The sequence below is a fragment of the Hemitrygon akajei genome, unplaced genomic scaffold (genome assembly GCF_048418815.1).
Source record: "Hemitrygon akajei unplaced genomic scaffold, sHemAka1.3 Scf000099, whole genome shotgun sequence".
In the NCBI taxonomy this organism is placed as follows: Eukaryota; Metazoa; Chordata; class Chondrichthyes; order Myliobatiformes; family Dasyatidae; genus Hemitrygon; species Hemitrygon akajei.
Window position 1 is genome coordinate 375,044 of NW_027331985.1, and position 23,591 is coordinate 398,634.

Consider the following 23,591-nt stretch of genomic DNA (forward strand, 5'->3'; position numbering starts at 1 on the left):
GCGAGGCATCCGAGTTCCACGACTCACGTACCGGTGAGCAGTCGATCGCTCCTGTAAACAACACTATTTCCATTATTAGAGGTGAAATAGCTGAAGGGATTTTTTGTAGCGGCGAGAAAGTAGAGTCAAGGAGATATAAAGCACGAGATCTCATTTACTGACTTGCAGATGAACGGACCTACGTGTCGAAAATAGACTGGACCCTTATTTAAATAAGCTGCCACGTTGTTAGAAAGTTCGATGTGTCTGCCCTGATAGAGACTCGGACCTAGAAAAGCGGAGACCAGCATCACTTCAGAAAGCCGAGCGAGGTGAAATTATGAAACAGTGACGATATTGGCACCAACTTAATTGACAAAAGAAGAAAACACTGCGATCGAGATATGGAAAATGGAAATAAAACCATTAGATGCCTGAATCCTCCATTCCGGAAACACGTTTCAGCCGACGGTAGCATCTGTGCTTAGTAACAGTGCGGATACCGCAGCAGAGTAACGACGGCACCATACATAAAGTGACCAGCTCCGGCATCTTACCGGGGACACCAACCGCTACAAGTGTGGGATAGAAAATGCCCGCGATGTAGTAAATCGCCGCATATCCCATATTCCGTCAGAAGCAGCGTTCAGTTGTACGGAGCGTTTCAGCTGCTCAGATGGACTGGGGATCGGTTTAGCAGACTTTTATTGAGGAGAGAGCAATTCCACTGAGGCAATTAGCGTGGCGATCACGTCAGGGACATTAGTGACAACCAACTGCACAAACACTTACGTTAAACTATTTTTACTCACTCTGTCCCCGTGGTATGAATTTGACTCCTCAAGGGATTTTGCAATCTATTTACTTTAAAACAAAATATGATGTGCCTTTTTCCATGTTATTTTCCATGATCCCTGGCTTCAGCATATAAATAACATATTTTTATATTATTGTTGCTTTAAAACAGGCATTCATATTGAAGTCGATTTATTTCGTAATATTTGACCGTGCACATTACCTTCTGAAATTGAGGGAAGGAGTTTGTTCTGGCAGGTGAACTGGAGAACACTTCTTTATTAAAGGGGAACATTCGTTCATTCTTTTCTTTCGTTTGTTCCAGTCATTCCGGGTGGTGCGAGTGATGGAAATTACGATGACAGCAGACATGTGTTACAATAAAATGCACTGCACTTATGTTCCTCCAAACACTGTAAAAGATCCACAGCGATATTCCAGAGACCTGTGATCAAAAAGTTAACGTGTCCTGGGAAATTAGCGAGGGCTGTGGACAGTTTGAAGAACAATGTTTTCCAGCGCACACATGGGGCGTTTGGCAGGAACCTGACCTCTTCCAGTGAATGACCTGACCAAATCATACCCGTGACCTGCGATGCAGTCTATTTAACTTTAAAGGTATTCTCAAACCAGCTACAATTCTGCTAGTATTTCGGCATGCTTTCTCTGTTTGAACAAAAGTAACAAGTAAAATCTGTGAACATTCCGCAGGTGCTCAGGCTATTATCTGCCACGAAATTGTCTGTTTTTCTCCAGATTTGCTTTCAGGTATATTGTCTTTCATACAAACATAGAAACATAGAAACGTACAGCACAATACAGACTCTTCGGCCCACAAAGCTGTGCCGAACATGTCCCTACCTTAGAAATTTCTAGGATTACCCATAGCCCTCTACTTTTCTGAGCTCCATCTACTTATCCAAAAGTGTCTTAAAAGACCCTATCTTATCCGCCTCTACCATCGTTGCTAGCAGCCCATTCCATGCACTCACCACTCTTTGCGTAAAAAAAATTACCCCTGACATCTCATCTGTACCTAATCCCCACACCTTAATCCTGTGTCCTCTTGTGACAACCATTTCCGCCCTGGGAAAAAGCCTCTGCCTATCCACACGATCAATGGCTCTTATCATGTTATACACGTCTATCAGGTCACCTCTCATTCTCCGTCGCTCCAAGGAGAAAAGGCCGAGTTTACTCAACTGTTTTCATAAGACAATCGTCACCGTATGTATGTGCAGAACAGCGGAAGTGTTCAAGCTCACCTGTCAATCACACTTCCTTCTGCTCCTGCAGTGCACCGCTCCGTGCCGATTGTGGTTCTCGTACCGATGAGCGGCCCTCGGCTTATTGGAGAAAGTCTCATCACTCTGTTTCCATTGTGGAACTCGCACTAATGTGCGACCCTCGGTTGACTAAAGCAAGTAATACCGTTGCCTTCAAATGCATTCTCCCAAAGAGAATCACTTCGTACCTTTCGGGTTGAACTCCATCTGTGAATTCTCAGTGCTGCTCTGCGTCCTGTCACTGTCCTGTTGTAATCTGCGACAACCTTCTATACTGTCCATAATTGCACCAACCTCCACATCACTGCAAATACAAAAATCCACCCTTCCACCTCCTCATCCAAATCATTCATAGAAACACATAAGCCGGGAGTCTCAAACTGATCACTGCAGGACTCCACTGGTCACCAACATCTAGGGAGAAAACGTTCCATCCACAACTACAGTCTGCCTTCTGTGGGCATCAGTCCTGAATCCACCAGCCAACTCTCCCTGGATACCAAGCCTTCTGCCGCTATGAACGGTCCTACCACGGTTAACCGTATCAAATGCCTTATTAAAATCTATTTATACCAGATCAACTTCTCTACCTTTACCAATGTGCTTTGTCACATCCTCACAGAACGGAACCAGGCACGTGAGACATGACCTGCCTCTCCCAAAACTATTCTGACTCTCCCAAATCAGGGTCTCCCAAACCTCTGAAATTCGGTTTCTAAGAATGTTCTCCAATAATCTGCCCATCACTGAAGTAGAATTCACTCGGCTATAACTTACAAAGGTATCCTTACTCCCTTTCCTGAGCAAAGGGAGAATATTTCCATTTCCAATCCGCTGATACTGCATGTACGGCAGTGATAACGCAAAGGTAATCGCCAAGGGCGCAGCAATCTCGTCCTCCGCTTCCCACAGTAACCTGGGGTTTCTCGCAACCTCACAAGAGGACTCAATTATCCGAATGTTCTTCAAAAGTTCCTGTACATCCTGTTTTCTAACCTCGTCCTGTTATCGCACATAAGCCCGTTTGACGCTTCCTCACAAACGCCAGGATCTCTCACTGGTGAAAATTTAAGTGAAGTCCTCATTAAGGACCTGTCGCTCCTCCACCAGCTCCAGCCGTAAGTTTCATCACTATCCCCGACCGGTCCTACTCTCACTCTAGTCATCCTCTTCTTCACACACATCTAGAGTGTCACGGGGTTTTCATTAATCCCGCTGTAGGCCTTCTGTAGAAGTTTCAAGTTCCCTAATTCCGTTCTTCAGTTCGTCCCTGGCTGCCTTGTAACTCTACAGCGTGTCCGATCCTAGCTTTCTAAACCTGCTCAGCTTCTTCCTTTCTCTTGACCTGATGATCCACATCTCTGTCAAACGTGGATCCTTCATCTATCCAGAACCCTAAGCAAGTGCTGTCTAAAATAACATCTCATTTCCGTTGTGCATTTTCCAGGGTGTATCCGTTCCCAGTTTCAGCTCTGAGATTCCAGCCTAAAACATTATAATTCCATTTAGCCAATTCATTAATTTGGAAACTTCGGGGCTATTGGGAGTGGGCAGTGTGGTTAGTTCGGGGACTGACATAGGTTCGTAGGGAGAGATCCCCGTGACGTGATTCGTTTGGTGACTGACACGCGGGTGTGAGGAGAGAGAAGGGCAGTGTGGTTACTTCGGGGACTGACATAGGATTGTGGGGAGAGATCGGGGTAACGGGATTCGTTTGGGAACTGGCACGATGGTGTGGAGAGAGAGCAGGGCAGCGGGATTAGTTTAAGGACTGGCACAGGGCTATGGGGAATAAGCTGGGACAACGGGGCAGTGGGGTTAGTTTGGGGTGACACGAAGCTGGGAGACATTGCGGGATGGTGGCATTACTTTGGTACTAGCACAGGTCTCTGGGATTAGTGTGTGTCCCCGTTTACAAAAGGTGGGTGCTAGTACAGAGTGAAGCACACTAAAATACGAATTTTACTGTATTTATCAAAAGTGTTAGGTTTTGTGTTGTTCCATAAATAGCTAAAATGACAAATCGAGCTCCCCAGCCCCATCCCTCCATCCAGTAGCTCCCCCTAACGGCCCAGCCCCGCATTCTCATGCTTTCACTCCAGCCTTCCTTTGAGCTCCAGGCTACGGAATCCCCGAGCCCATGGGCACCGCCAAACACATGAGTGCCCTGACTTCTGATCACCCACCTACCGGACAGGCTCTCCCACGTGGATCACGGAGTGAGGTAAATCTCCATTCTTCCCTCATCTTTCTACAGTTTCTTCGGCCTCACGACCTATCGACCCGAAACACTTCGCAAGCGAGGACCCTCGGTATACACACTAGGAATGTTCCCGCGCCTTCAGCTCCCTTACCGCCTGGGACAGGACTGCCGACTGGAAAGTGGGCTGTCTGTATCCCATCCGCGTCCAACATCCCCCCCCCCCCCACCGGGGTACTTCAGCTCTCGCCGGCCGGCAGGCACGGTCCCGATCGGGAAGGACAATGGGCACCAAAGAGGGCAGGAAGTCGATTTCAGTGGAGTGTCGCCGAGGCCGTGAGGGTCAGGTCGGTGAAGGGGAGAGAGGGCGTCATGCAGAGGGTAGGCGGGAGAGGAAGGGAGGGTTGTCTCGAAGGCGGGTTAGAGAAGTAGATCGCGAGATGGGGTGGAGAGGGGGATCAATGTGACAGGGAGGGATGGAGTTGTGACTTACCCCGTAACAGGTTAAATAACCAGCAGAAATGGACACACCTGGAGTCTGAGCCTACCGTTATGAACTCTATTTTATCAGTAACTACGTGAATAACGTTATATAAAACAAGATAAGGTAAACAGGTTAGCAGAGTATATAGGTGAGAGAATAAGCTTCTCCAGCTCAGGTGATTGGGTGATACAGTCTTACGGTGGGATGGTAAGTAATCAGTTCAGTTCTGGAATTTGGTTTGAGTAGAGTTGGAGAGAGAGAAATAGTGTTGGTTTGTCTTCCAATGCCGATGCCGATCCTTCACGTCGTCCTCCTGTTCCCGAAACTTACTTAAAGTCACAAACTTGTGTCCACAGAAAGGGACCGTTTCCACGGTAACGCTATCAGCCCAGGCCAGGGTTAAACATACCGATAGCTCTCCACCGGTCACTCCTTTGTCCACACTGTGAGCAAAAACCCCACCCTCGTCGTGGGCACACAAAACTCACCAGTGTCCTCGTTGCCTCTGGCGTATTGAGTATCCTGTGTGTCTCGTGTGTCTGATTAAAAAGTCGACTGACCTTGCATATGTCTCCAAGTGCTGAACACGAGCTGTCCATCGTGTAGTAACGCCTTTCAGTTTCCAGGACAACTCACAGACTTTCTCTCTATCTCTGCTGAATTAGCACACAAACTGTTCGCTCCCTCTCTTTCTTGTTAAAGGAACAGTCTACTTTAGAATAATCATTCAAATCTCGTCACACCTCTCTCCTTTTAGAAAACAAAATTGATGAAACAGCAAAATCTTTGTCTTAACTAACGATTATATAGCTGAAAGCAATACATGTGTAATTATCAGGTAACATAGCAAAGCATTACAAACTTAAACTTAACATCTAGACAAACAATCTGCTATAATATCGTCAGTACCTATCACGTGTTTTATTTCCATAATCTACTGTTACAAGATCAGACTCCAGTTAAGCAACCTTCTATTCTTATCATTCATTTTACCCAGAAACATTAACAGATTATGGTCCGTGTAAATCACAAGTGGTTTCTGCGCAGGGCATATGTACACATCGAAGTATTTCAATGATAGCAGCTCTTTTTCAACGGCGCCGTAATTCTTCTGATCAACATTAAATTTCTTTGAGAAATAAGCTACTGGATGTTCAATTTCATCATCATCCTTTTGCAACAATACCGCCCCAGCAGCTTCACCACGAGCGTCTACCGCGATTGAAAATGGTTTATTGAAATCAGTTGCTTTGAGCACAGGGTGATAACACAGAATGCTTTTCAGGCGGTCAAATGTCTCCTGGCAAAGGTCAGTTCACACAAACCTTTCACTCTTCCCTAAGAGTTTAGTTAGGGGGAGAGCGATGTCTGTGAAGTTCTTACAAAACTTATGGTAATACCCAACTATTCCCAACAACCTTCGTAACGCTTTCTTGCCCGTCGGAACGCGAACCTCAGCAATAGCCTGACCAGGTGCCAGTTGGCTCTGGTCTACAACATAGCCAAGATACGTGACAGTGGCGTGACCAAATTCACTTTCAGCAAGTTTTACAGAGAGATTTGCCTTGGACAGCCTTTCAAACAGTTTCTCTACTGCTGGTATATACTCCTCCCAGGTGTTAATCCATGCAACCAAGTCATCAGGATAAGCCCCTGTATTCTGTAAACCCTGGATCACTGAATTCATCATCCTTTGGAACGTCCCTGGAGCTTTTTTCATCCCAAAGGGTAAAACATTGTACTCATATAATCCAGATGTGGTCACAAATACAGATATTTCTTTAGCTCTTTCTGTTAAAGGAACACACCTGTAAATTTTCAACATGTCAAACTTTGTAAGGTATTTAGCTTTCCCCACTCTGGCAATACAGTCATCCACTCTTGGAATGGGATAAGCATCTGACTTAGTTACTGCATTATCTTTTCTGTAATCAGTACAGAATTTCATACTCCCATCCGACGTAGGGAAAATCACGCACGGTGACGCCCAGTCTGAAGTGGATGGCCTAATTATGCCGGCTGTTAGCATGCATTCAGTTTCTTGTTCAACCATTATATTTTTGTCTTGGCTCATTGTGTAAGGGTGCTGCTTAAAGGGATCAAATTCATCTACAATTACGTCATGCACCGCAGCCGTACACGGCCTTGGAATGTCAGGGAATAAATCTTTATACTTGTTAATTAAACTCTTCAGTTGTTTTCGTTGCTTTGACTGCAAATGTTGCGTCTTTCCATCAAGATACTTCAAAACATCAGAGTTTCTGAGTCTTGTGGAGACTACATGGAGCTCTGGTATCCCAGTACCAGACACCACAATCTCCTCCGTTGTCATAACAGTACTCACTGGTGCAGGGTCGGGGTCATGATAACGTTTGATCTTATTTACGTGGACGAGCTGGGTAGCCTTTCACCGGTCAGGAGTCCTAATAACGTAATTTAAAGAATCAACTTTCTAAATTATTTCATATTGTTCACTAAATCTCGCTTGAAGGGGGTTGGTAAGGAGAGGGAATAGCATCAGAACCCTTTCTCCAGCACGATGTCTCCGCTCCCTCGCTCTTCTGTCATACCCCTGTTTCATGTTTATCTGAGAGTGCTGTGAATTCTGCTTCACAAGGTCACAAGCCGTGTTACATCTGCCTCTGAATTCTAAGCATGCTCATACTCACATTCTGATCTGACTATTGCTCTCTGAGTAGGGTCAAAGGTGACACAATGTGCTTAGCTCTCAATTCGTTAACTGTCCCCTGGAATGTTTTCGAAGTAAAGTTACTTCAGATTGGATTTATTTTGGTAGACATACCATTGTGAAAAGTTTGATAAGTGCTTTTACTAGTCTTGGCCTTGATGTTCCAGAGAGGCACCGCTTCATGGAACCTAGACATAGCACCCATGATGGTTAACAAACACTCATAACCAGCTGCTGTCCGTGGCAATGGGCCAACACAATCCACTATGATCCCGGAAAAAGTTTCACCAAAAGCAGGTATTGGTCTAAGTTGTGCCGCTGGGATCACCTGATTAGGTTTTTCCGCAACCTGACAGGTATGGCAAGTCCTGCAAAAGTTAACAACATCCTTCCTTAGGCCAGTAGAATTCCTTTATAATTCTATTTACTGTCTTCCTCACTCTAGAGTGTCCACCTAAAGGCATACTATCAGCCATGTTTAAAATCTCAGCCCTGTAAACTTCCGGGACCACACTCTGATGTTCAATGGCCCAGTCCTCACTTGCAGGCACAGTAGGTGATCTCCACTTCTTCATTAACACCCATCCTTAAGATAATATCTTACTGACTCTGTCTGAATTTCCTCTTCTGTGAGAGCTGTCTCCTTCAACGCAGCAATTTCAGAATCTCGACTTTGTTCCGCTATAAATTCATCTCTGGACAAGAACAAACCTTTCTTACCGTCCTTACTACCCACATCCTGATGCAACATGGAAGGCAGAAAAGACTCTCAAAAATTCTCATAAATTAAACCCCTGTCTTTGCTAATGCGTCAGCAGCTTTTTTTTAGACATGCTTCGTGTCACTGCGCATGTGCGTTTCACATCAGAGTCTGTGCGTGGGTCGTCAGACACAAGCTTGCTTGTTAGCTGTATTGTTGTATAAATTTACCCTGGATAGCTGCCAACCTAATATTTACCAAACCCAGTACCATTACTAAGCTTACGAACACAATGTTTACATTATTAAAATTCCCAAACAACCCATCCATTCTGTTCTATCGACTTTTAGCTTGACTCGTCTCCATAATAACCCAGTCAGGTGGTCTCTCAAAACCAATACAATCCTTTCTCTCCACATTGCAATCGTGAAAAACAACTCCACAACTTGAAGGTGTTTACTGCCTACTGCGAAAACAAAATTCAACAGAGTTTCACATACTTTTACAGGACATTGTCCTGCAAGCAGGGTCAAAGGTCGCGAAACCAGTCCAAACCTCCCAAGTTCTTTATTCAAAAATCCAGAAACAGCACCTTTCTTCATATTTCTAATCAAATTCACATCATCATCTTTCAATTCATCACCAACTTTTAGAACAACGTCTAACACAAATGACTGAGAATCCTCAATTTACACTGGCACCAAGGTTAACCCTTTATTCACCGAAGCAAGTCCATCTGGCTCAAAATGTCTGCGTTCCTTTTCAACCGAGTCAGACACATCAGACCTTAACTGAATTAAAACGCAAGGTTCAACACCCTGGAAATTCACAGGTGCTTCGACAAACTGAACACAGGCAATCGGGACAGTTGCCTCTTCTAGGCCTTCAATACCAGTCCCAGTTTCAAATTCCAGGTTCCCCTGATCCTCCCAGTTACTCTCTGGGAAACTCCCATCCGGAGTAAACTCAACCTTGTGGGTTAAAACAACCTCGACTGCTAACGCAGCAGACTCCCGCAAGGTAGCGGCATCCTTTTCATCTCGGTATGTCCTTACATAATCGGGAACACACTTCCTAAAGTCTTCAATCACTATCAGCTCTTTCAAGCTGTCCAAACCTTCAGTTACCTCTTCCGAGGTATACCAGCCCTTGTGGTACACCTGTTTCTCATGGACAAACTCCACGTAGGTTTGTCTCCAGGACTTCCCTAAATCTCTGAACTTTTGTCTATAAGCCTCCGGAACCAACTCATGGACTTTAAGCACTTAATCTTACACTGTATCATAATTCTTTGACTGTTCAACGGTCAGGGCAGAATACGACTGCTGAGCCTTCCCCTTCAACACACTTTGTAACATGATAGCCCACTCATCCCTCGGCCATTTCCGGCTCTGGGCCACTTTTCGAAATGTAGGAAATACCGGTCGATCTCAGCTTCATCAAATGGTGATACTAACATAATTTCTTGGCTGATATTAAAAGGTACCTCCAGCTCCTTACCCGCACCTGACGCTTGAACATGTCGCTCCCACACCATCCTCTTGAACTGTCTCTGTTTTCTGCCTCTTCAGACTCGAACTGTTTTAAATTAAACTCACACTCATACCTCAGTTTTGCTAACTGAAGGTGAACCTCAGCCTGATTAATTACTTTACCTTCAGCAAATATTTCCAACTCCTCTTCAAATTTTCCCCCGGCTACATAATGCCGTGCTACGAGCAGCTGTATCTGAGCCTTCTTCATGCGAGTGGTCACCTTAACCTTTAACTTACTAGCAATTCCCAACAGTACATCCCTCTTAGCATCATCCAACGCCTCCGGGGATGGTTCTGCTACAAACCTATTAACCTCAAACTCCATTTCTGCTGATAATCCACTCACACTAATCGAAAGGGAATTTCCCCAATCAAATCAAAAAGTCATTCAAGCCCCGAACAAATTTTAGAATGGCTCCCACTGGTTTTTGTTCATATCCGGGACGAGCGCCCAATTTACTCATATCCCGGAAAGAGGCCCCAATTTGTTACGTACCCCGTAACGGGTTAAAAAGAACCAGCGGAAATGGACACACCTGGATTCTGTGTCTTCCGTTATAAACTCTGTCTTATTAGTAACTAACTGAATAAAGTAATATAAAACGAGATAAAGTTAACAGGTTAGCAGAGTATAGATATGTGTGTGTGTGTGTGTGTGTGTGTGTGTGTGTGTGTGTGTGTGTGTGTGTGTGTGTGTGTGTGTGTGTGTGTGTGTGTGTGTGTGTGTGTGTGTGTGTGTGTGTGTGTGTGTGTGTGTGTGAGAATGTCGATGCCGATCCTCCACGTCGCCCTCCTTGCTTCCGAAACTCACCAAAAAAGTCACCAACTTGTGACCACAGAAAAGGGGATGCCGTCTTCTGTTGGTGGAGTTATCAACCCCAGACCAGGGTTAAACACACCGATAGCTCCCGATCCGTCACCCCTCTGTCCACACTGCGAGCAAAAACCCCGCCCTTGTCGTGGGCACACAAAGCTCACCAGTGTCCCCCTTGCCTCAGGGGTCGTGTGTCTCCTGTGGTGTGTCTTGTGTGTCTCTGGTGTGTGTCTCCTGTGGTGTGGCTTGTGTGTCTCTGGTGTGTGTCTCCTGTGGTGTGTCTTGTGTGTCTCTGGTGTGTGTCTGATTAAAACGTCAACGACCTTGTATATATCTCCAAGTGCTGAACACGAGCTGTCCATCACATAGCTCCGCCTTTCAGTTTCCAGGGCAACTCACAGACTTTCTGTCTCCATGCTGCTGAATTAGCACACAAGCTGTTCGCACCCCCTCTCTCTCTCTCGTTTAAAGGAACAGTCCACTTTAGAATAATCTTTCAGATCTCATCACAATCAAAACATAGCTACAAGATCGGTGATATTTTCGCATACTGTATTCTTAAGAAAGTTTAGTTGTCAGAATCTCAGTTGACGGCGAAAATTGCAAAATTTTGCAAAATTTCGTGGACGTACATGTATGTGTAAGTCACGTGAACTTTTTCCCGCTCCCATTTTACCGCAGATCTGCCGTCTTTCCGAGGCTCCGCCCCGGGCTCTGATGACATAAATTACAGTCCTGACTTTCCTTCAGTTCTGTGTTGAAGCGGGTCGGCGGCGGCGGCGGATCGTCTGTAGGATTCGGATTAGGAGACGACCGTCACCCCCAGAGTCGGGAATCCGGGGGAGGGTTCACAGTCCCGGCGTGAAAACAAGTTCTCATCGGTGAGTACTGAGGCCGGTCCCGAGTGTGGACGTCTGATGTAAGGTAATGCATCCAGTTAACTTCCCCGATCTGGCGGCCTCTCTGCGCTTGCTGGACAGAACCTGCCGGGGTCGGTCTGTGTTGTGGGACCTTCACAACATACCGACTGAGATGAGCCGCCGCTCAGCCCCTGTTGCCCTGGTCCGGGGAGCGTGATGGGGTGATGATACCGAGACTGCACTCATCCATTGAGGATTATCCCGGGAACATTACCTTCATCACCCGGCCCCGCATCGGGTACAAACTTCACCTGGATCGACAGCCGGTGTCTACAATTTTTTCACATCATTCCAGGGCGCGGGAAGCGGCCCTTCCACCTGTTGTGTTCTTGCAGACAGAGAAGGTTAAACCGGTTAATCGCACCTTCGGGACACTTCTCCATCTGTCTGAGTAGATCCACCTTTCGCCCGTTCAGACAAGGCAATGAGATCCAGATCTCTCACGGCCTCTCGTTCTGGGTGGCCATCGTTGTGTTTATTTTTGTTAAATCCATGCCACTATTCCGACTTGCCGAAGCGCAGCCAATGTTTCCGGTTTTATAACCCCATTAAATGCGACAAATAAGCCTTTTCCAGGTACCTGACCTTCTCAAAAGTGTACAGTGTACATCGAGTTAGACTGTGAGATCAAGAGTCCAACTTATCACAGGGGAACATTCAATGTGCTTACAACAGCAGCCTGGAAGGTATCCTGGAGCCTGGTGCTCTGTATTTTCAATGTTATTTTAAATCTTCGACCCTGCTGAGAAGAGAGAATATCGAGGGTTATGAGGATCTTTGATGCTGCCTGATTTACTGATGCAATGGGAAGTGCAGTCACAGTCCAGGGAGGGGAGTCTGGTTTCTGTCATGTCCTCAGCGGTGCCCACAGTTTTCTGCAGTTCCTTGCAGTCAAGGGTAGAGCGGTAGCCTTATGAAGGCGTTATGTATCCGGATGGGATACTTTCTGTGGCGCTTTGATAAGGTTTGGGGAGGGGCAATGTGCCTAGGCCAAAGTTATTGTTGCTTGATCTAGGTTTGTCATTTTAGGATCTTTTTCTATGGTATTATTCAGTGCCCGTGTATTGCTGAATGACCTCCAATGACTGTCCTTGATCCCTCACCCACATGGTTCCATCTCCTCATTCACTCACATCTTGTGCAACCTCTCTCCAGCCAGTGTGTACCCACCTCAATGATGTACAGTACATCAGCAATGTTTCTCCTAACCTTTGTCTTCATTTAATCTCAATGAGTTTTTCAGGAATCTTTTTTTTTTTTGTTAGTTAGATGTAATTTGAATGCAACACCTGGTAAGGTAGGAAGTATAAGCTACGATCCTAGGGTGTGGCAGAAAAGATTCTAGCATGGATGAAGTAGTCGTTGGTAGGCAGGAGACGAGGAGTGGGAATAAAGCGAGCCATTACTGTTCGGCTGCCGGTGACTAGCGATGTTCCACAGGGATCTGTGACGGCAGCGATCCTAGGGTATGGCAGGAAAGACTCTCGCATGGACAGGCAACTTGTCGTTTGGCAGGAGACGAGGAGTGGGAATAAAGCGAGCCTTTACTGTTCGGCTGCCGGTGACTAGCGATGTTCCACAGGGATCTGTGACGGCAGCGATCCTAGGGTATGGCAGGAAAGACTCTCGCATGGACAGGCAACTTGTCGTTTGGCAGGAGACGAGGAGTGGGAATAAAGCGAGCCTTTACTGTTCGGCTGCCGGTGACGAGCGGTGTTCCACATGGATCTGTGACTGGACCGATTATTTTTGCCTTATATGTCAATGATTTGGGCGGCGGAATTGATGGTTGTAGTAATGTTTGCAGAGGATATGAAGAGAGGTGGAGGGCCGGGTAGTTATCTGGAAGTAGAGAGGCTACAGAAGGATTTAAGACAGATTAGGAGGACGCGCAAATATATGGCAAATGAAATATTGTGTCCGGAAGGGTTTGGACATTTACTTTGGCAGAAGAAATGAAATGGTTTACTACTTGTTTTTAATGGAGAGAAAATACAAACAACTGAGCTGCAAAGGGACTTGGGAGATATTGCACAGGATTCCATAAAGGTTAATTTGCAGATTGGGTCAGTGGTGAGGAAGGCAAATGCAATGTTAACATTCATTTCAAGAGGACTAGAATATAAAAGCAAGAAAGTAATGTTGAGATTTCATAAAGCACCGGTGAGGCCTCACATGGAATATTGTGAACAGTTCTGCATCGCTTATCTTAGACTGAATGTGCTGAAACAGGTGATGGTTCAAATGAAGTTCACGAAAATGGTTCCAGGATTCAGCGGCTTGTCAGATAAAGAGCGTCTGATGACTCTGGGTCAATTAATCACTGGAATTCAGAGGACCGAGGGGTGCCCTAATTGATCATATCAAATGGTGAAAAGTCTTGATAGAGTGGATGTGGAGGGGGTGCTTCCTCTGGTGGAAGAGTCTAAGACCAGAGGTCACAGCTTCAGAAAGGAGGGGCGCCCCTTTAGAACGGTGATGAGCTGGAATCTCTTTAATCAGAGCGGTGAATCTGTGGATTTCTTTGCCGCAGGCACCTGCTGGGGACGCTTGTATGTAGATTTAAGGTGGAGGAATCGGGGGTAAGGCAGAAGTTTGGGGAAAAGCAGAAAATTGAGGCCGAAGAAAAATGTATCAGTCACGATAAAATGACAGAGCAGACTCGATGGTACAAATAGCCTAATTCTCCTCCTATATCGATGGTCTTAAAGGGTGAAAGCAGCCATTACAGTATTTAGTTTCACCGTTACAAAATGGCTGCAGCATTAACATTTGTCACAATGAAGCTCACAGCATGTGATGTTGTTTGTTTTTTCTTTTTTAGGTTAATTAGCTTAAAAATGTTTCTTGATTTTGTAGCTTTTTAAAACATTAGCATGGAATGATTTGTGTTTTCTGGGAAATGGACTTACGTAGAATGCTCAGTTAAGATTTATTCCCCTACAGCGCAGAAACAGTCCTTTCAGCCCATCTAGTCCGTCACATTCTCTGCCTGGACTCATCCACCTGCACGCAAACCACAGCCTCAATACTTCGCTCAACGATGTACCCACGCAAACTTCTCTGAAACACTGCAATTGAACCCTCATCTACCAGTTCCGCTGGGAGCTGCTTCCACATTCGCTCCTCCCTCTGACTGAAATAGTTCCCGCTCTGATTCCCCTTAAATATTTCACTTGTCACCCTAAATTCATGACCTTACTAAAACTAAGGGGCAAATACCTACATGCATTCCATAGAACCATAGAACTTTACAGCACAGAAACAGGCCTTTTGGCCCTTCTTGGCTGTGCTGAACCATTTTTCTGCCTAGTCCCACTGACCCGCACCCAGACCGTATCCCTCCAAACCCCTCTCATCCATATACCTGTCCAAGTTTTTCTTAAATGTCAAAAGTGAGCCCACATTCACCACTTCATCTGGCAGTTCATTCCACATTCCCACCCCTCTCTGCGTGAAGAAGCCCCCTTAAAGTTTCCTTTAAACTTTTCCCCCTTCACCCTTAACCCATGACCTCGGATTTTTTTTTCTCCCTTGGCCTCAGTGGAAAAAGCCTGCTTGCATTCTTTCTATCTATACCCATCATAATTGTATACACCTCTATGAAATGACCCCTCATTCTCCTACCCTCCAGGGAATAAAGTCCTAACCTATTCAACCTTTCTCTATAACTCAGTTTCTCAAGTCCTGGCAACATCCTTGTAAACCTTCTCTGCACTCTTTCAACATTATTAATATCCTTCCTCTAATTAGGTGAACAAAACTGCACACAATACTCCAAATTCAGTCTCACCAATGTCTTATACAACCTCACCATTACATTCCAACTCTTGTACTCTATACTTTGATTTATAAAGGCCAATGTACCAAAAGCTCTCTTTGCAACCCTATCTAATTGAGACGCCACTTTTTGGGAATTATGTATCTGTACTCCCAGATCCCTCTATTCTACTGCACTCCTCAGTGTCCTAACATTTACCTTGTATGTTCTACCTTGGTTTGACCTTCCGAAGAGCAACACCTCACACCTGTCCGTATTAAACTTCATTTGCCATTTTGTCTGCCCATTCCTCCTTCAACCTATATTTATCCTATATCCAGCCTGTATCCCATCACCTCAATGATATATATATATCAACCATCTTGTTCAGACTCTCTCCAGCCTCTATTTTATCACCTCAATGATATATATCAACCATCTTGTTCAAACTCTGTCCAGTCTGTATCCAACCACCTCAATGATATATATCAACCATCTTGTTCAACCTCTGTCCAGTCTCTATCCAACCACCTCAATGATATATATCAACCATCTTGTTCAACCTCTGTCCAGTCTGTATCCCCCACCTTGAGGATATATACATCGACCATCCTGTTCAAACTCTGCCCAACCTGTATCCAATCGCTCAGTGCTAGATAACAACAATCATGTTCACCCTCTGTCCAGTTGTATCCCATCAACTCACTGATATATCTGCAATATTTATTCTAACATTTGTTTTCACTGTGAATTACTTTCTTCTTCATTTTCCCTCACCGAGTCTTCCAAGAATTTTTCGTTTTCTTTTGTTTTGTTTTTCTCTAGAACCACCCGAAGATTAATTGAATGCAGCTCGAAACAGGGCTAAATTAGCCATTACAACTTTTGTCTCACAGTTACAAATTGGCTGTAGTGTTGATCATTGTCACAATGAAACTCACAGCTGTGATTGGAATTTTTTTATTTCCCTTTTCATTTATTTTCAGTTCCTCAACTTTTTAGTTGTTTTTTTTTCATTTGTGGCTTCTTAAGACATTACTCTGAAATGATTTAATTCTTCTGGGAAATGGACTTGCATGGAACGCTTAGTTTAGATTCATTCTCCTATAGCACAGAAGCAGGCCTTTCAGCCCATTTAATCCGTGCCATTCCTTGAATGGTCCCTTCCACCTGCACCTAGACTATTCTCTTCAATAACTCTTCCATCCAGGTACTGTACATATAAACAACTGCTCTTTAATGCTGCAATTCAACCTGCAGCTACCACCTCTGCTGGGAAATGGTTCAATACACCCCTCGGTTAATCAGAGGGTGCATGATATTAAAAAGTGTAGGAACCCCAGCTGGGATCTCTGCTGACTTTCCTGTGCACCAGTAACTCAAGTTCAAATCTGTTCATCCTACCCCTGCCATCATTTCCTTAAATACCAGCAACATCCGTGTCATTTCCTTTGGATTCTTATTGAGACCTTTCCTTCAAGTAGCTGATGAGCAGTCCACATAACTCTGCAAATTAGCATTTAAAGTGTATTCTACAACGTTAACGTCCCAATTCTTCTGACCATGCCCTGATTTATTAAGGTTACTATTCCTGGAGCTCTCTTTACGACGCTATCGAACTCTAGTGCCACGTTCGAGGGATTCTGGATCTGTTTTCCATGCCAATTTATTTTGTCACACAGTGCATGCATTTCCCATTCACTGTATAAGTCATGTCCTGGTTTCCCCTGTCAATTTGCAAACAGCCCACCGTTGTCCGCATTACATGCCCTCTTCTAGATTTGACCCAACTTCCCAGGTGGTCCGGAGCACTGAGCAACTTCGGTAGCGTTTCTCTCTGTCTCCCACATCCCCATCTCGGTATAATCCACAGATTTGCTCGTCGAGTTTGTCGCATTTCACCTTTCATCTAAATCATTAATATCAATACCAAGGAACCTGTCCCTTTCCCTGCAACACCCGGCAGGGCACATGTCTCTATTCAGCCCAGATGGACAATAATCTGCAAGCACTCTCTGGCTTCTTTCCGTGATTCATCCTGAATTCTACGCGACTTACCGTTTTGGACCAGCCTCCCATGCAGAATGTTATCAAACACCGTGTTAACGTCATTATTGGCAAAGACCCCCCACATTCACTTCATCAATCTTCTTGATAGTTTCCTCAAAAACGTCCATAATTAGATTAGATAGGGCCCGCCAGGTTGACTATCCCTTTCTATCTTTCATATCCCATTCCTTGTGATCCCTTCCAATAACTTACCCAGGCCTGATGTCAGTTTCCCTTCGTACTTACTGAATCTTTCCAACATAAATAAGCAAATTTAGCTCTCCTCTGGTCGTTTATCACATCACCTGTACCTATGGCCATTTTATCTTTTCTGCCAGCGTCTGCGCAGTTTCAACACAGGTGTCCCAAATGCTCCAAGGGAACACGTTCTCAGGCCCTGGAGATCCATCCATCCAAATTCAACTAAAGACAGCAAGCACCTGCTCTGTGAACTGTATACAATCCATGACTTGATGATCGAGTCCTCATTTCTATCAACTCTATATCTCTCTCCCAAGTACATGCAGACACAGAGAAATCATTGAAAATCTCCCCATGTCTTCTGACTCCGTGCATAGATGAGCAGGCTGATCTTCAGAAGATCATTTGTCCCGTTAATGAGGCAGTAAGGAAACAACAAGTTTTCTCAAATAATTGCACTGCCACCAAATAGGTTGTTCTTCATGGAAATGTGCTCATTACATTAGTTTTTTAAAAATATAATAATTATTTCTGGAATGAAAAGCTTAATATACGTGGAGCATTTACTGTCCCTGGGCCTGCTCTCCAAGGGATGGTGGGGGCACGCTGGGAGCTCGGAACTCATTGAAACGCTGCAAGTATTGATGAATCCATAGAGTGGACGGGTAAAGATGTTTTCATCAGGAGAGGTGTCTTGGAACAGAGAACAAAACCTCTCAAACCACTGACTTGTATCTACAAACCTTCTCCTCCATCGTTCTGTTCAGCAGCAGGGCTTGAATCTTGCCTGTATTGTCAAACGTGTTTTCACATCATTCGAAGCTAGAAAAATTTGATAGATATTTTAATCGCTTATATAAGTAAAGAAGGAAACTTCATGAATATCACCATAATGTATTGTGTAATGTATTTTGTAAATAACTGATTACCGTCGTTTGAAGCAGACTAATCGTATTCAACAATGGGTTTAATTTTAGACCAGCTTCAGCGTTGTTGAAAGTGCTGTGGACAAGGAGCTAACAGCAGATTTACTGGATACTGGTATTTTAGTTTGAACATTACAACATTGCTGAGTGTTCAGTATTCATTGTGGTCATAAGGAAACTCAAAACATGTGGGGTGGAGACTGTTAGTTCCTTTTTCCTTTACATCTGGTGGGCCTCTTCCTCAGTCACCAGTGTAACAGGCCACCAGAAATTCAAGGAGGGTTGAAGATTTTATAGCACGGTAGTCACCGTGGAGACACAGTGGCCTCAGGAACCGGTGTGGATTCCAGGATGCTTTGAGCACTTACTGTATGAAACATATGATGCCAGTGTTGGAATGAAGAGATGGGCAATGAATGTTGGGATTGCATTTATGCAAATCCTTTTTAAGCTGTCACAAGCATCTTTCAACCAGTCAATATTTGTGCATCAAAAGGAAAGACACATCTGCTCTACTCTGTTTCCAGGACTATATAACCTGTTTAATATTTAAACAACTGGTTCCTGTTCCACTACAGGAATTGTGGCGGCTAACTAACCTGGTCTAGTTCACACACAACAATAAAACAATCAACTAGTATGCTCAGTTTACCTACGGTGACCAGCTGAAATGTGTCCGCGTTCACGGTGTGACCCAAGGCTCGGATTCAACCCCGATCTCCGTCCAGACAAAGCTTCCTCTGGTTCCTATTCCGTCATGGTTTGGTTCATCAGTGCTGGTGCTTGAACTGGGAATAGATCAGACACCGCATCACATTACCGGCAGTAAAGAGTCCTGAGAGATGGGTTATAGTACTGGGATGGGGAGTCCAGGAATATAGCATTTACAGTGCTTGGGGTTCGCCCGAGCTTATTGCTTCTACAGATGGGACTGGCCGTTCCTCCTTCCGCAATGAAGCAAACGTCTAGGACAGATGGACATGGGCTGCGGGGAATTCTGTGTGAGACGTGGAGAAGGTGTGCGAATCTCTCAGGGTGGACTGAGATTCGGTGAGGTCGGGTCCTGGGCTATCACACAGGTTTTGACCCATATATAATGGACCCGTCTATCAAGCTTCCCGGGCGTATGAAGTGATGAGTTAGTATCTGTGTTCTGTGCTCAGATGTTTGGTTCTGGAGTTCCTTGTGAGTTAATGGGATGCACCATGTTTGCAGCAGTAAACAGGGACTCGGGTTTCTTGTTCAATTCGTGTTCCTCCAACCGGAGTGTGGCTTCATTTTGACAATAGAGGAGATATACATTGGTGAGACCCGACGCAGACTGGGAGACCGTTTCGCTGAACACCTACGCTCTATCCGCCAGAGAAAGCATGATCTCCCAGTCGCCACACATTTTAATACCACGTCCCATTCCCATTCAGATATGTCTATCCATAGCTTCCTCTACTGTGAAAATGAAGCCACACTCAGGTTGGAGGGACAACACCTTATATACCGGCTGGGTAGCCTCCAACCTGATGGCACGAACATTGACTTCTCTAACTTCAGTTAATGTCCCTCCTCCCCTTCTTACCCCATCACTGACAAATTTAGTTGCTCGATTTTTTTCCCTCTCTCTGCCCATCACTCTGCCTGTTCTCCATCTCCTTCTGGTCCTCCCCTCAAACTTTCTTTCTCCCTAAGCCTCCCATCCCATGATCCTTACACTTCCCCAGCTCTGTATCACTTTTGTCAATCACCTTTACAGTTCTTAGCTTCATCCCACCCCCTCCGGTCTTCTCCTATCATTTCGCATTTCCCCCTCCCCCTCCTACTTTCTAATCTCTTAGTATCTTTCCTTTCAGTTAGTCCTGACGAAGGGTCTCGGCCCGAAAAGTCGACAGTGCTTCTCCCTATAGATGCTGCCTGGCCTGCTGTGTTCCACCAGCATTTTGTGTGTGTTGTTTGAATTTCCAGCTTCTGCAGATTTCCTCGTGTTTTTTCGATATATATCAACCATCTTTTTCAAACTCTCTCCAGCCTGTATCCCATCATCTCAATGATATATATCAACCATCTTGTTCAACCTCTGAACAGCCTTTATCCCACCACCTCAATGATATATATCAACCATCTTGTTAAATCTCTGTCCAGTCTGTATCCCACCACCTCAATGATATATATCAACCATCTTGTTCAACCTCTGTCCAGTCTGTATCCCATCATCTCAATGATATATATCAACCATCTTGTTCAACCTCTGAACAGCCTTTATCCCACCACCTCAATGATATATATCAACCATCTTGTTCAATCTCTGTCCAGTCTGTATCCCACCACCTCAATGATATATATCAACCATCTTGTTCAACCTCTGTCCAGCCTGTATCCCACCACCTCAATGATATATATCAACCATCTTGCTCAACCTCTGTCCAGTCTGTATCACCACCTCAATGATATATATCAACCATCTTGTTCAACCTCTGTACAGCCTGTATCCCATCAACTCAATGATATATATCAACCATCTTGTTCAACCTCTGTCCAGTCTGTATCCAATCACCTCAATGATATATATCAATCATCTTGTTCAACCTCTGTCCAGCCTGTATCCCATCATCTCAATGATATATATCAACCATCTTGTTCAACCTCTGAACAGCCTTTATCCCACCACCTCAATGATATATATCAACCATCTTGTTCAATCTCTGTCCAGTCTGTATCCCACCACCTCAATGATATATATCAACCATCTTGTTCAACCTCTGTCCAGCCTGTATCCCACCACCTCAATGATATATATCAACCATCTTGCTCAACCTCTGTCCAGTCTGTATCACCACCTCAATGATATATATCAACCATCTTGTTCAACCTCTGTACAGCCTGTATCCCACCAACTTAGTTACTATTTCCCCATTTCGTTTATTTTCGGTTCCTTATCTCTTGAGTGTGCCTTGAATTTGTAACTTGTTAATACAGCTAACTGTGGGGTCATTTTCAAGGAATTGTGGATTTGTCCATTCTAATTCATCAAGCATCTGTTCTGTAATCTGCATACATTCTATAACTTTTCCCGATTTCTATAGTCTCTGTATCTGTCTCCGAAGTAAATACAGGCAAACAAAACTCATTGAAGATCTACCCCATCCGTTTCGGTTCCTTGACTAGATAGCACGCTGATCTTTTTTTGACAGTTAATTGGGCAGTAAGAAATAATACATGTGGCTCAGTAAATTATTCCGCCACCAAATTGTCTGTATCCGAGGGAATGTGCACATTACAGTTGTTGTTTGCAAAGTTCACAAGAGAGATTCTGGAATGAAAGGTTTTACGTATGAGGAGAATTTGGTGTCTCTGGGCCTGATTTCAATGGAGGGGTGGTGACTCTGAGTACAGGAACCTCGATGAAATCCTGAGGTCTGCATAGAGCGGACAAGGACAAGATGTATTCAACAGTAGGGGAGTCCAGCATCTGAGGTTACAATCTTAATTTATTCAATTGTATCTGGGGACCTGCTCTTCCATCATTGTGTCCAGTAACAGGATCTGAATTGAACCTGTATCAATGGCTGGGGTTGATCATAGATATAAGCTATTGGTAGCCACAAAAACATGATGGAATTTTAACCAATTAACTGAACAAAGAAGTAAACTTTATGTTTATCACCACAATGTATTGTGTGATATATTTTTAAGTATCCCATAGTTGCCATTTGAAGCAGATAGGCCTCATTCAACAACGTGTTTTGATTTTTGACCAGCTTCTGCACTGCTGGAAGTTCTGTAGAGATGGAAATCCCAACAGATTTACTGGATTGACCGCGGGACAGGGTTAAAACAGCAACTGGAATTTTAGCTTCCCCAGTACAAAACGGCTGAGAGCTCAATGTTCATCTTTGTCATGATGAAACTCAGAGTATGTGAGGTTGTTCCTTATTTCCTATTTTCAGTTAGTTCTGCTGAGCCACTTCCTCCATCACCAGGGTAACAGCCCACCAGAGCTGCAGAGTGTTGAACATTTTTATCGCTCTCTGGTCACTGACCCTCAGTGGCCTCAGGAGCCGGTGTGGATGCCAGGATGTCTTGAGCATTTACTATATGGAATATATGATGTTTATGTTGGAATAAAGAGATAACGAATGAATGTATGTATTTATTTATGCAAATCTCTTCAGGATGCCACAAACATCTTGCAGTTATCCAATATCTGTGCATCAAAAAGACAAAATCCTGTACTGGGTTTCCAGTGATTTATTTTCAATTTTATATTAAAAGCATTTTCTTGTAGTTTCACTGTGGGAGAAGTGGCGGCGAATTGCACTGATCCAGGTCCCGCTCCGCAATACGATAATAAACAGTAGAGCTCAAATTACCTGCTGAAGACAAGTTACAATATAATGCCACCCACTGGTGACCCATGGCCCGGGTTCCCCGCCCAGTTACAGCGTCATCAAGTTCTAGTTCTATTATGGGATGGAGCGGAGTGTTAATTTTAGAACTGGGATTAGACCAGACACTGCTGAATATTACTGAATGGAAAGAGTCCTGGGAGTGTTAGTGCTTGGGCAATAATCCTGGGATGGGACTCCAGGATTACGGAACTGGCAGTCTTCTCCTGAGAGATATTACAACTAAACATATCTTTACCCTCCTCGCTCGCACCCCGCCTTCTTCTTTCAACAGGGATCACTCTCTCAACAATTCCCTTGTTCATTCATCCCTCCTCACCGATCTCCCTCCAGCCACTTATCCCTGCAAGCGGCCTAAGCGCTACACCTACCCGTAAACCACCTCCCTCACCTCCATTCAGACACAAAACAGTCCTTCCAGGTGAGGCAACACTTCATCTGTGTATCTGCTGAGGTCGCATATTGTATTCCCTGCTCCCAATGCGGCCTCCTTTACATTGGTGAGACCCACCATAAATTGGAAAACCGTTTTGTCGAGAATCTCTTTACCATCTGCCACAAGGGAGACTTCCTAGTGGCCTAATTATTTAATTCTGATTCCCATTCAAAGATCTCGATCAATGGCCTCCTCTTGTGTCAAGATGAGACCGCCCTCAGGGTGGAGGAACAACATCATCTGGGTACCCTCCAACCTGATTGTATGAATGTTGAATTCTCCTTCCAGTAAACAAATCGCCCCCTACTTCACTCTTCTCCACTCTGAACTTTCATTTCCGCTCACCAGCCTATTACTTCCCCCGGGTCTCCTCTTCCCCTTTCTCCTATTGACAACTCTCAGATTCTTTATTCTCCAGCC

At 44.6% G+C, this 23,591-nt stretch overlaps 1 protein-coding gene across 1 annotated transcript in view; it reads left to right on the forward strand.

Moving 5' to 3' along the window:
• The first annotated feature begins 11,249 nt into the window (after positions 1–11,249).
• Positions 11,250–23,591, forward strand: part of LOC140723061 (NACHT, LRR and PYD domains-containing protein 12-like) — a 103,684-nt gene continuing 91,342 nt past the window's right edge. Inside the window, exon 1 of the mRNA XM_073037685.1 lies at positions 11,250–11,363. The gene's annotated coding sequence lies outside the window, so the exon portion shown is untranslated. The remainder of the gene's footprint in view (positions 11,364–23,591) is intronic.